Source organism: Falco punctatus (assembly GCF_963210335.1).
Source record: "Falco punctatus genome assembly, chromosome: 6".
Lineage (NCBI taxonomy): Eukaryota > Metazoa > Chordata > Aves > Falconiformes > Falconidae > Falco > Falco punctatus.
The window spans coordinates 54,247,436-54,260,272 of NC_137585.1; the positions used below are offsets into that span (position 1 = coordinate 54,247,436).

Below are 12,837 nucleotides of genomic sequence, written 5' to 3' on the forward strand. Positions count from 1 at the left end.
GTGCTCAGCCTGAAAGCTTTACAGTATTGACGGCTAGCAGAGAAACTGAACACATGGAGTTAACCGTTAAGGGATATGATGCTATTTTAAAAATCAAAATCAATGACAGGGCTGTTAGCAGTTGCAAAATTAGCTGCATCTCTGTCCTGTTTCTGGTGTCTGTTGCTCAAGCCCTTTAACTTTTTCTGAAAACACTACTGTATTACGCAGATCTTTCAGTAACTGCTGAAGCCAAACCAACCTCAGCTACCAAATGGAAGAGATGAACTGAAAAGTAAGATAGAAAGGACAGCCCTTGTTTTAAAATCCATTTTTTATTTTGCTATATTTGAGCCTTAGTATCAAAAATAACTTTGGATTTAAAATTTTTCTGTCTGTTTTATACAATCCTGGTTGCAGATCAGTTAATCTGCCAAAGAAGCCTGGTGTTGAAGGTCAGTGTGTACTACAGAATGGCAAAATGATGGCTATGCTCAAAGAGAGATAAAGGGATAGGGTCATGAAAGCATTCAGAGATAGGGGGAAGTACCCTCAGATGGCAAAGAAAGGGAAAAAAGTAGATTTAGTTCAGGAATCATGACAAGTTCATTGGAAATTTAACTGGTAAATTAAAACACTTGAGGAAATTGCTACCATAAATTATTATGCTGGTAAAAAGAAAAGCAAGGAGTTGTGCTTTCCTATTACACCAGTATTGCAATAATTGGCATTACTATTTACTAGGGTGAGTCACATTTAACTTAACCAATTTTTGTAGAAGAATGTATTTCTAAGTACAGAGAAGTTCTTAATTGTTACTATATAGTTACTTGTCAAAGACATTATTTCATCCAATCACAATTTTAAAAAAGGGGGGGGAAATCCCCAAAAGCCCTAATGAAACAATAGATTCATTTTTCAAATAAAGCGTTTATTGGACAGAAGCCTAAGTTAAAGATTGATTACATTAAAAAAAAAAGAAAGACATGCACAATCTCTTCATCATTCTCCTCTTCCCCAATTATGTTTTTGTCTTCTTCAGTGCTAAAAAGTATTTACAATGGTTAAGAATGAAAAGGCCTCATGCCTTTCTCCAGTGTATGTATGGTTATACATTTCTGGGAAACACTAATGAAATGTTTTCCACAAATGTGAAAAGAGCACAAAATAAAAACAGAACAGAAGACAGAGGCCATGTACAGTTTCTTTCCTCCAAAACAGGAACAACTGCTCAACAACTGCATGAATTAGCATTATATAAGTTCTCCTGTAACAGTGTTACATGAAAGGTTGGCTACCACCAACCGACAGAAAGAACATGACAGAGCATTCATCAAAGTACGAAGCAGTATTTTTCCTCATTTCCTTCTTCTGTTAGCATCTAGTCCCATTTGTTCTCTGACTCCGGCCATTAGTGAAGTTCCTTAACAGAAAAATGTCTGTTGTCCTTCACACAAAAGAACTACTGGGTAAAAACTACATGCCTTTATCAAGACCATAGTCACACGAGGAGAACCTCGGCAACAGCTAATAAAAACAAAGCAGAGAAATCGTTTGTCTGTTATGCTATTTCCTTTTCCAGTGGGCTCCAACCACAGACTTCTTCCAATTCATGGACTATGAATTAATTTCAAGAATTCTCCTGACACGAGGGGAGAGACTGTAAAGAACAAGGATTTTCAAACAATAACTTCTACTAGAAACAATCACATTGTGGGAGCTAACATATCGCTATGCACAGAGCTCCAAAACCCCCTCCACCTCCGAAACTACCCCTACTCTAATACCTGCAACCATTATGGTAGGCCTGACTCATGCTTTGGCAAAGGCCAACTGAGAAAATGTTAATTAGCCAACAAACAACCACCCCAAAAGGGGTAAAACAGAGAAAGATGTACCTTTAAATCTAATGTGTCATTATTGTGATCTGAACTCCACAGCCCACTGCTGAACCAGGAATGTATTACACATACATTGTATATACATTGTATATACAGCAAAATTATGCACATTTATCTCACAGTTTCTGTTGGTAGAGTGATATACACTAATTTTCTGACTGTCACACAGTTATTCATACACAATAAGTTCATAACCGTTTTAGGATTGTTGTACTTTTGGGGTTGTAAATGTATTGTATACACAAGTGGGAGTACTGGCTGTAAATAAAAAGAAGAAGAAATATATCTGTGGAGAGGCAGTAACTGCAAGTCACTACAGCTTGGCCAGTAATTGGAAAGATGTTCTTTCCAGGTGCTAGATAAAAGTCATACAGATCTTCTGGTCAAGACCAGAATACATATGGAAATCAAAAAAAACAGACAGCCACAAACTGTCTCCCAGGAAGGAAGCCGTGAATTAATTACCAACGATTGCTAGAGGAAAGACACAGAGAGACTGAAGTATGCAACTCAGAATAGCTGTGGGCACAGAATTAAATCATAGCTTCTTAATTTTTCCAATAAAATAGTAAAGTTTAGGTAGGATTGGGTATACACAGACTTTTCTTTTACCTTTGTTTAACAGGTAGGAATTCTGTGGGAATCAAAAAAGTTTTGCTTTAAAAATCTGGCTTTGAATCACCTTAATCATTCACTAGTGAGAAATATTTTATTTCAGCTGACAGAATTAGGCCTGTCATGTGTACTATGCCAATAAACCAGAAAGGATTCCAGCTGAACTGAAGCAGTGCTGAAAAAAAGTTCCAGCTTCAAGAGAAATGAGGGGAGAAGGAAAGCTATCTGCTTAACTACTTATCTGTGTACTCAGCTATTTACTCCAAAGGGGGTGCAGAGGTGCATAAGGCACAGGTAAGTTGTTAACTTACAGTATCCAGCAGAGCACAGGATAAACATCACAACCCTCAGCTACAAAGGTGAAAGGAAATTTTCCCCCAGGAACATTTGCAATATTATTCCCACAAAGTAACTGTGAGAACCAGGTACAAGTTCTGATATGCAACAAATGAAGGAAGTCTGTTAGAGACTTACTTTTACCACAGCTTGAACATTAGGTTCAAACCTGAACAATGAAGGTTTTCTAAAATGTACATTTCTACCTACTGCCATGGCAGGGTCATGAATAAAGTTTCCTGCTGTCAATCATTTCCATATTTTTCTAGAGCAGAACTCTAAGTAGCAGAGGAAAAATTAAAATATTAGAGTTCATGGAAAGGTTACTGAGATATACTACAAGCTAAGCTATTGGCAGAATGCACAGACATTTTGTTTGTATCCATTAACTAGATATAATTAACCACAATGACAAAACCAGCATTATATAGCCTGAACTAGTAGTTATTATTGGGTTTAATAAATACATGGATGTAATGGAACCTGTGAGCAACAAAGGTTGAACTCACTCATCGTGAGTCATCTGCAATTTTTGACAACTTTTTATTAGACAACCACTTAATGTGAAGAATTATTCTAACAAATTTAATATTAACATTATCAAAAGAATACATGAGAATAACATAGAAATTCCAAAATGTCCACATCCATGCAATACATATGGAATAACATTTGAGTCTGTGCTTAAGTTTACTCAAAACATTCTCCTGGGGTGGAGAAAGAGCACAAACTGATTGGGGTTTTATTTAGTCAAAGCAAAAATTAACTGTTCATCCATCCATGTATCTATTTTTATTTTGTGTTTTATTAAAATAGCATATGCAGTAGTCTTTGTCTATATTATTGATTACAACATGGCTACTATTGGACTGATATAATGGTCTCAAGGAGTTTCCAAACATAATTATAATGACATAATCCTTAGAGCATGGATGTGGAGGAATGCTATCTAAATAATGTCACTACTGTTGCAGAATTGGTTTCAAATTAATTGTTTCTTTCTAAAGCTATAATTATCAGGAGGAATGCAGTTAGTCAGAAAAGATGAAGTTTAAAAGTGCATAAAGTTTAATAGCTCATTAAATAGAAAATACATTGTAAATTTGGGAATCAGAATGACTTGCAGCTAACTGTGAGATGATGGGTCATGGCACATGAAAAGAGACTTTTTTGGCAGGAAAGCAATTTGGTAGTGCTGACTGCAGTCTGCATTTACTTGACATTCGGAAAGATCATATGACACCAATGCAGATGAGGTGAACAGTGAAGAGAAAAGGAAGGGCAAGGAGAGCTAGAGGAGAAAAAGTTAGGTTATGAGCAGCTGGGAGGATGATGAAGAAGAGGAGAATATGAGTGTCATTACTGGCAGTTCAGTTTTTAAAGTGGGAATAGGAACAAGGTGTTACATTAAAGAGACTGGGTGATTTCACAGAGCTATAGCGACAGCTGTGTCAGCACTCTTCTCACAAGAGTGGGTTTATGTAGAATTAATATAGGTGAATAATTATGATTTTTTTAATTTCTCTTCCAATAAGAAAACACAGTAACTGTTAAGCACCCATTGTTCTGAGTATGATTTTAAAAGCATACTTCATTTTCTAAAAGCATGAACTGTGTATTTACTAGATGTCAAATACACATTTATAATAATGCAATAAATCAAAGCAACTCCAAATAAATTCTGAAACATTTAAGAATAATTATACCATTAAAAAAACCCCAAAACTAAACCATTACAACACAGCCTCAAAGGGAAAGAAGCTCAAAACAGCTGAACTAAGCTGAAACTTTCTCCTAGTACACTTTCACATAACCAGTGACCCAAACAATTACGTAAGAGGATCCAAATATGACCAGAATGGTAGAAGGAAACTGTGCATTTCTATGCCCACAACTAGACTCATGCCACACCAGCCTGCATAAACATGAGGGCTAAAGCCCCTTAAAACCTCGTAGTAATCTAAAAGCACAAAGTGAAAAGCATGAAGTGATGTAGCATGTGGGCTCAGATTCACAGATAAAGCACAAGGAGCTTAAAATGGGAAGAAAGTTACCCAGGGTTACATTCTCTTATTTTGTTAGGCTTTTACCACAAGCTGATCTATGTGGTGAAACAAAATCTGGGATACAATAACCAAAACCACTTCTACCAACATGCTAGTTTTCACTGCGATGCAATTAGTTTTCTTCATAGTAGCTCGTAAGGTGCTGTGTTTTGGATTGATGACCTTGAAGTGGCCACGGATAAGGCCACAACACAGCAGGTACACCCCTGAAGGAATTGTAGCCCATGGATAAGGCCACACTGGAGCAGGGACACCTCGAAGTGACCGCAGCTGTGGCCAAGTCCACGCTACAGCAGGTACCGCCCCTGAGGAGACTGTGGTCTGTGGGTAAGTCCATGCTGGAGCAGGGGCAAGGGGAATGGTTCATTGCAATGTTATAAACCCTATGGCCTGGCCTATGGCAGACGGCAATGGATATACATGTAAATTGTTGTGACCCATGATTTGAGTTGCGTGTTAATAGGAAGTACCATAGCAGGAACCACCCGAACCAGTGGAGGATGAGCCTCACAAGAAGCAGTGCAAGCGCAGCAGTGACCCAAACTGAGCTGGCTTTGGTGCCAAATAACTCCACACAACACACCACTTCTCCTGCCCAGAGTGACCAGCGTAACAGATAGAACCCAAGTCATGGACTGAATTAACTCAATGCACATTGTATGGACGTTACACAGGGGCGACACATAGGCTAAGGGAATGACATCTGTGCACATATCAAAGGGCAGGAAGGGAAGGAGGCCGATTAATACGGATGCATTGGATAGTGTGGGACCTGAACATTACATAAATCATAAAAAATAAGGAATGGAGACTGTACTACTTTTGGCTGGGATAGAGTTAGTTTTCTTCGTAGTAGCTTGTGAGTTGTGTTTTGGATTTGTGAGCAAAACAGTGTTGATAGCACAGGGATGTTTTAGTTACTGCTGGACAGTGCTCACACAGAGTCAAGGCCTTTGCTGTTTCGCACATTGCCCCACCAGTGAGAAGCCTGGGGGTGCAGGACAGCTGAGCCGGCTGTCCAAAGGGATATTCCATATCATACAACATCATGCTCAACAGTAAAAGCTGCACGGAAGAAGAAGGAAGGGAGATGTCTGAGGCTATGGCATTTATCTTCCCAAGTAGGCGCTACACGTGATGGAGCCCTGGTTTCCTGGAAATGGCTAAACACTTGCCTGCTGATACAAAGTAGTGAATATATTCCTTATTCTGCTTTGCTTGTGAGTATAGCTTTTGCTTTACCTATTAAACTATTTATCTCAACCCACGAGTTTTCTCACTTTTGCCTTTCTGATCCTCTCCCCCATCCCACTGAGGAGGAGTGAGCAAGCAGCTGGGTGGGGCTAAGCTGCCTACCAGGGTTAAATCAGAACAACCAAATCATAATGTTTATAAACAGAAAATAATAAAATCTTGTTACTACAAATGAAAATTAATCTGCATTGGGGGGGGGGGGGGGGGGGGGGAGGAATAATTCCTAAATCGGAAGCTCCACCAGCACCTGGACTCATGGCCATATCTCTCTGAAAATCTGTTTGACAAATATCAGTGCAATGCCTTGATTATGAAGCTTTGGACACTTCGGCAGTGATGTGTTTTAAGTATTACCTTAATTCCAGTGCAAGGGATAGCCCTCATGATTCTAGATTGAAGAGAAAAAAGCAGGATCATATAATGAGAAGTGTCAGGCAACATTAAGCATATTGGCTGATAATATCGTATCTGAATTTATAGCATGTTATGTTAGCATACAAATACAGTATTTCTTCTGTCTTGATTCCAGTAAGCTTATAAGCCAGAACTTATCTCACATTATTTGCTGCTGTTACCAGACCTCAAGATAAAACTTCCCATCTTATTTAAGTACAGCTTATTTGTTAAAATACATAGATAAAAAAAAAAAAAATTTAAGCTGAATAAACACATGTAACAGTCCAGAGGAGGTATTCTTCTCCCGTGATGGTACTAAAACAGATCTTTTTTCTGCAATTAAACTTTAAGCATGACCTCATTTCTTGCAGGAGTACCATAGCCTGATATACTTTGTCAGAAAGTAATATTTCACTTTAGCTACACACCAGTAACATCACATTTGAAAATTTACATGATTGTAATTATAGTTTCTAACGCTATAATACAGGGAAGCTACTTGTAGCATCTTTCTGAAAATTACCTGCTGTTACATAGTCTCTGTCCTGAATTTAAGAGGACTGAATGTTTATAAAAGATGTAGGACTGACAAGCCATTGAAACAAAGCTCAAGTCTTAAATTCATACCCGGAATACAGACACAAACACAGTCATCCCAACAGCACCCCACCTACAAGCCTTCAACAGGGATTGCTCTAAGCAGTTAGCAACATTTATTCAGGCTCGCTTTAGAAGTCTTCAAGCACATAATCAATTTGACTAGTCCCACTGAAGCCACACACTTACAGCAGAAACGCCTTGCGTGATCAGACCTCAGGTTTTGCCTCTCTGTGCATGCAGCAGGCACATATCCTAAATTTTTGCTAGTGGTGACTTTTCTAACTTGGACACTTCTACAGTAAGAACCAAATTAAGACTACTAACTCACTTTAGGTAAACCATGAGACAAGCTTCAGATGGTACTGACTCTCATCCCTTACTGAAAAAGATCCAAATTTCAGTTTGCTACACACAAATGCCACAGAAAGGCATTATCTCTCCTCAGAGCCATCGAGCAATTCTGTGTTACTTTGCAAGTGCCATTAAGTACAATGACATAACAGCCAACAACAAATTATGGTTGAGCCTAGAACTCAAAAGGCCAAACAGATATCTTAAATGGGAACAAACACCAAAAAAGTTGCAATCGAAAGGAGATGTACAGCTCACAGTTTTAATGCAGCACTCACAGATCTCCCATTTGCACAGTCCTGAGGCAGAAGGTGGCACCTAGCCTGAGACTGCACATCAGAGGCTTTGGGACAGGTTCTCTCATACATGTAGTTTCACATGGTGAGGGAGAAGCCACAGGGAAAGCCCATAACTAGGAAGACTGTCCTGCATAAAGATGTTCAAATGAGCATGAAAAGCCATTTGGTGACTGACGGGCAGCACCGTACCCTCTTGCCCATCCCATGACATGACATGTCAGACAGAGATGAGCAGAAGGCTACATGCTGCATAGCTAACTGGTTTGTGGCAAGATGGACCAGAGGCCACAGCTCTGCCTTATCAATATGGGATGCAGAAACAGCAGTGAGGGAGTGGAAGAAACACAATACAAGAGTATCACTGCGAATGCGAGAGACTTGTCAGGTCTGTGCTCCTGTATCTAAAAGAGCTAGTGTGAGACTGCATGTTACCGAAAGACTTATTTTAGAAATGTATTATATGCTGCTTTTAAAAGGGAAAAATACAGCAAAACCAGCACACTAAGCAATTGCAGTTTGGTTCTAGTAAGTCAGTCAAAATATACAGTACTGCAATACTGCCTCCTTGCATTTCAAGAAGGAAATTGCTTTATTGGATCAAGCCAGTGGTCTTTCTAGTCTAGTAAGTCATCTTCAAATACTGGATCTTAATATTGCAACAGAGGCAAGAAATCTTCCATACAGAGAGAGGCTGGCACACAACCAAAACTAAAAACTTGGTTATCTATTTCAAATGTTTCACACTTACCCATTTCTTAGTAGTTTTCTGTTTATACAATCGAATACGTTTGTTGAACTGTGCTTATGCATTTATTTACTTGTGAAGTTTGTCAATCCAAAGCACCTTACGCAGCCTTAGCTCCAATTCATAATTTAAGCATAGAAGGTTACCACACACGCAAGTCCAAAAAAAGCAGTGTGTGCTACCCTGCACTACGGCTCTCCTCTTGGCATTGTTAGAGGGATGCTCACAGTAGAGGTGGCTGCATACAATGCTGTCCTGGTGCCGAGAGACCTGTGTTCAAGTTTCATATTACAAGATCAGTAAGATGTGAAGTGAGGCTACTGGCAAATGTAAGCTATTAACATAGTACAGATTACAAGGTCTGATAAGCTTTAAACAAGGGGGGGGGGGGGGGGGTGTGTGTGTGGAACTATTTCCCACTTTTTACACATGAAATTATTTAAGTGATTCTTCCATACAGTGAAAGGTACAGGAGCAGGAGCTACTCCTATAACTGCTTACTCCCGCAAGGACTAAGGATCAAATACATACAAAGCATCTTCTAGTTACTTTAAGCAATAGCTACAGCTACAATGCATTCTACAAAACAGTGTCCTGATGTATCTGAACAGAAGAAAGAGCTAAGAAAGCTTTTTTTAGTGACTTTGACCCATTTTATGTATGCAGCGTCCTGCCACAACTAGCACTGTAAAGCACGTCTATTTTCTCTCTTCTATCTCCACAGCGTTTTTCAAAACACACTGCATGAAAGAAGCTCTCTAAATATGCCTTGATTTGTTTACCTTAAAAATGTGACTGTTTTGCACTAGCAGTGTAAAAAAGCACATTAGGTGGCCATTTTTATTTTGTCTTCTTTTTTTGATAAATAACTTGACTACATATGGTAAGCAAGAGTGGCTGGCAAGGGTGTATAAAGAATCAATGCACAAAAATCACTGTCTTCCGAAGTTCTACCAAGAGCAAAAGGAGATAGCTCTGTAGCTGTCACCAGGAAAAATGATCAAGATTACTGTTGCTGTTTCTACATTCAGTCCTACGTCTGATGAGTTTTATAAATCTTACCTGAATTAGGAAGAGGAATGTTTTGAAGTATGTACCAACGGCTCGCAAAACCAAATTACTGGGCCGTATTTCCTGTTCAAATAGCTCCAAGAGTGGGCCTCTGTTTTTAAAAGGTATTTCAAATGTGAAGGTGCGCACTTAGAGTGGATTCTGTCGAGTATACTATGTAAATGTTTTCTCATCCTAATAAAAAAAAAGCAAAATCCTTTTGTAGTGCACACTTACATTCAGTGATCTAAGGAAAATGGAACAACTCTAGCTGGTTTAAAATGTCAGCTTCAACTACTCCAACGGAACAATGAAAGTCCACACCAGTTGGGGATGCCCCTCTTAACGTACAGAAATGCTCGTGAATGTGGACAGCTCAGCATTCAGCTCTGCCTGCGTAAGACCCTTCTGTTATATTAATCCAAACACAACTTTTGTCTCAATGCCTTTACAACTCAGCATTTCAAAGGTACATGGAAAATGCGTTTTCAAACAAAAAGCTATTGCTACCTGAATTATCAGGAGCTGTAGTAGAAAATCGATGACAGAAGGGCATTTAAATAAGATGCTTAAACATAGACTGTAAATACAAGAGTGAACATTAACTGATTAGCTTTGCATGGTCTTCCCTTGCTTTAGCCTCTGTATCATCATGCAGTCTTTGTTTACTTTATTTTCTTTATTTGACGACGTTTGACTAATAAATACATTGATGAATTGCATCAGCAAATGCCATCCATATATCACAAAAATAGGATGTACTCAGTGCTTCTGGCACACTGATGCTAATGGATTTTTTTTTGTTTGTTTGAACTTTCAGTACTTAACAAAGGAAATAATACTGCTTTGCTGGATAAACTTCCTGATTTTTATTTTAATTTTCACTGAACAAACAGCTGCAGAATAATGTGACTTAATGAAGCATTTCTAATAAAATCCCGCAGAAGTTAAAACAGGGGCATAGAACTGCTTGCTCACTCACAGTTGTATCATTCAGAATAATTTTTCAAGATGGTGATCACATTTTTATGTAGATGAGTGTTAGATAATGTGATGTTTTTGTCTTAAAAAGCAATTTCCTTTAGCGTGATAACTAGTTAGCATTGTTCCATTACTTATTTATAGTAAGTAAAACATACAACATAATTAACACAACGTATTTCTAATGCACTGTTTACACACGTTGGTAAGTAGCAACACAGACAGCAATAAATACAAGTGTGAAAATGATCAGCTTGAAAAATTCCATGGTATGTTTTGCTCACCAAAAACATTTGTAAAAATGTTCTTTATCAAGTCTGTCACCACATGTAATGAAACCATGAAACTTCTTGGCTGCTACATGTTTCTCTGCCGCCACAATTCAGCGTAAAGTATTATTTGCTTTAGGTAAATCTAGGTAGATTCAATGAATCATCACTTTGCAACCTGCCAGTAAAGCAATCCGCAATATCCGTCTGTACATCTATTTACTTCCGTTCAGAACAAGTTTTTCATGTATTCCCCACCAGAATTATCAAGTACATTACAAGCATCTACACATAAAGCTGAGATCCCTCAGATCGTAAGAAGAGACAGGTAAAAAGGTTGCCCCGTATGTCCAGTATGATAAAAGATACTGCCAGATTAGTCATCATTCCCTGATTAAAACAGCATGACAGGAATCAAGATATTATCTCAAAGTCACCCACCACCAGCAGCATATCTAAAATTAATACCACATTTATGAAAGCCCCCCCTTATGTTCAAACAACATGTGGAACCAGTGAATAGTAATCCTGATTTGCTATCAGCTAACTGAGCAAAGCTTGCCACTGAAATTACGGCACTTCGGCAGTTTACATTTATGAGAGTAACAGTACTGTAGTTTTGGAAATGGGGACTTTATGAAAACAAAGAACAGACAGCTTTCACTAATGCCTCAGCAGTATCAGCTCTCTGAAATAAAATGCTAATAATGCCATTTATATGAATTACTTTACTACTGTTAATTATACATGCACAAAACAGTTTAAGCATCAGTATGAAATGACTGCACAATCGTTGCAAAAAAAGTATAATGGAAGATGTAACCTTTGCCACCCCTGATAAAAATGCCTTGGTATGCTCTTTCCCAACTTCAGCTAAGCTACATTCCCAGTACCACTGAACTACTATTTTTCTAGTGTTTACCCTACACTACAGAGAAGAATCTTGATTTATCAGTTGATTTCACTTAGATCAGCCCATAAAGTAGCTTTAAAGTGTTAAACATATGGCAGGGTGAATGCTAATGTCTGAAACTGGTAGGACAGAGAAACCAGATAACAATTATCATTTAGTCAATAGCAATTTAAATGTATCCACTGCTGTGCGAAGACCCTAAGACCCTGAATGCTTTACAGGGCTTTCAGGGGTAGGGGTTGAGTATGTTTATTATTTAAATTGACAGTTCTGCAGGAGGCAAAGCACAGTTCTTTAAATACTGAGCCAGTGTCTGCTGGGGGGTGGGGGGTGGAAGCAAAGTACTTAGTGCTCTAAAAAAAATACTGATCATCTCCAAGCAAAACCTGGAAAGAGACAACTGTAACTACACATATAATTTAAAATGCTTTAAGCAATGATTTTAACTCCTGGTAAGAATGAAACATTCAGAAGAGCCATGCACAGCAACTCCTAACAGGGCAGTGCAAGCTATAGCTCTTTATTCTTCACATAGAAAACCTGGTGTCCGATCCTACAGCTCCACAGCAACAAAGGAGGTTATTTTAAAACTTTCTCTTCCAAAACTATAAATGGGGTGGAATAAGGGAAAAGCCCTCTCACCCTGGCACACGGAACCTGCCACATATTTAGCAGGTAAGTGATTTCACTGAAATGCGAAGAAAGCAACGTGGATGGACAAGATACGTTTCATATACACCACAACCTGGGGAGCGTTACACACAGACAGAAATAAAGCCATGACCCGCCTCTTTATAGCAATTTGTTTTAAGGATTCGTAGAGGGACTCCACACACCTCCTTCCACCGCTCTCTGAAGGCGGCCGGTAACGGGGCCGGTAGCGCGGCCGGGCTCCAAGGCAGGATAAACCCCCCCGTACCCGGGGATTCTGCGAGTAAGCGGCCACCGTTCCAGTGCAAGTAGTTGGGCTGAAAAACGGGTGGGTTCCCCTGACCCCCCACGGCTCTGCTGAAGTGTTGGTTTGAATGAAACCAAATAAAATGGGGGGGGGGCAGCCTTGCGGATCGCCCGGCGCAGGGCTG

General features: G+C 39.1%; 1 protein-coding gene across 5 annotated transcripts in view; it reads right to left on the reverse strand.

The window, feature by feature from the left end:
- The window catches only part of TAFA2 (TAFA chemokine like family member 2), a 211,567-nt gene that overhangs the window by 178,367 nt on the left and 20,363 nt on the right, over positions 1-12,837 (reverse strand). The gene's annotated exons all lie outside the window — the stretch shown is intronic.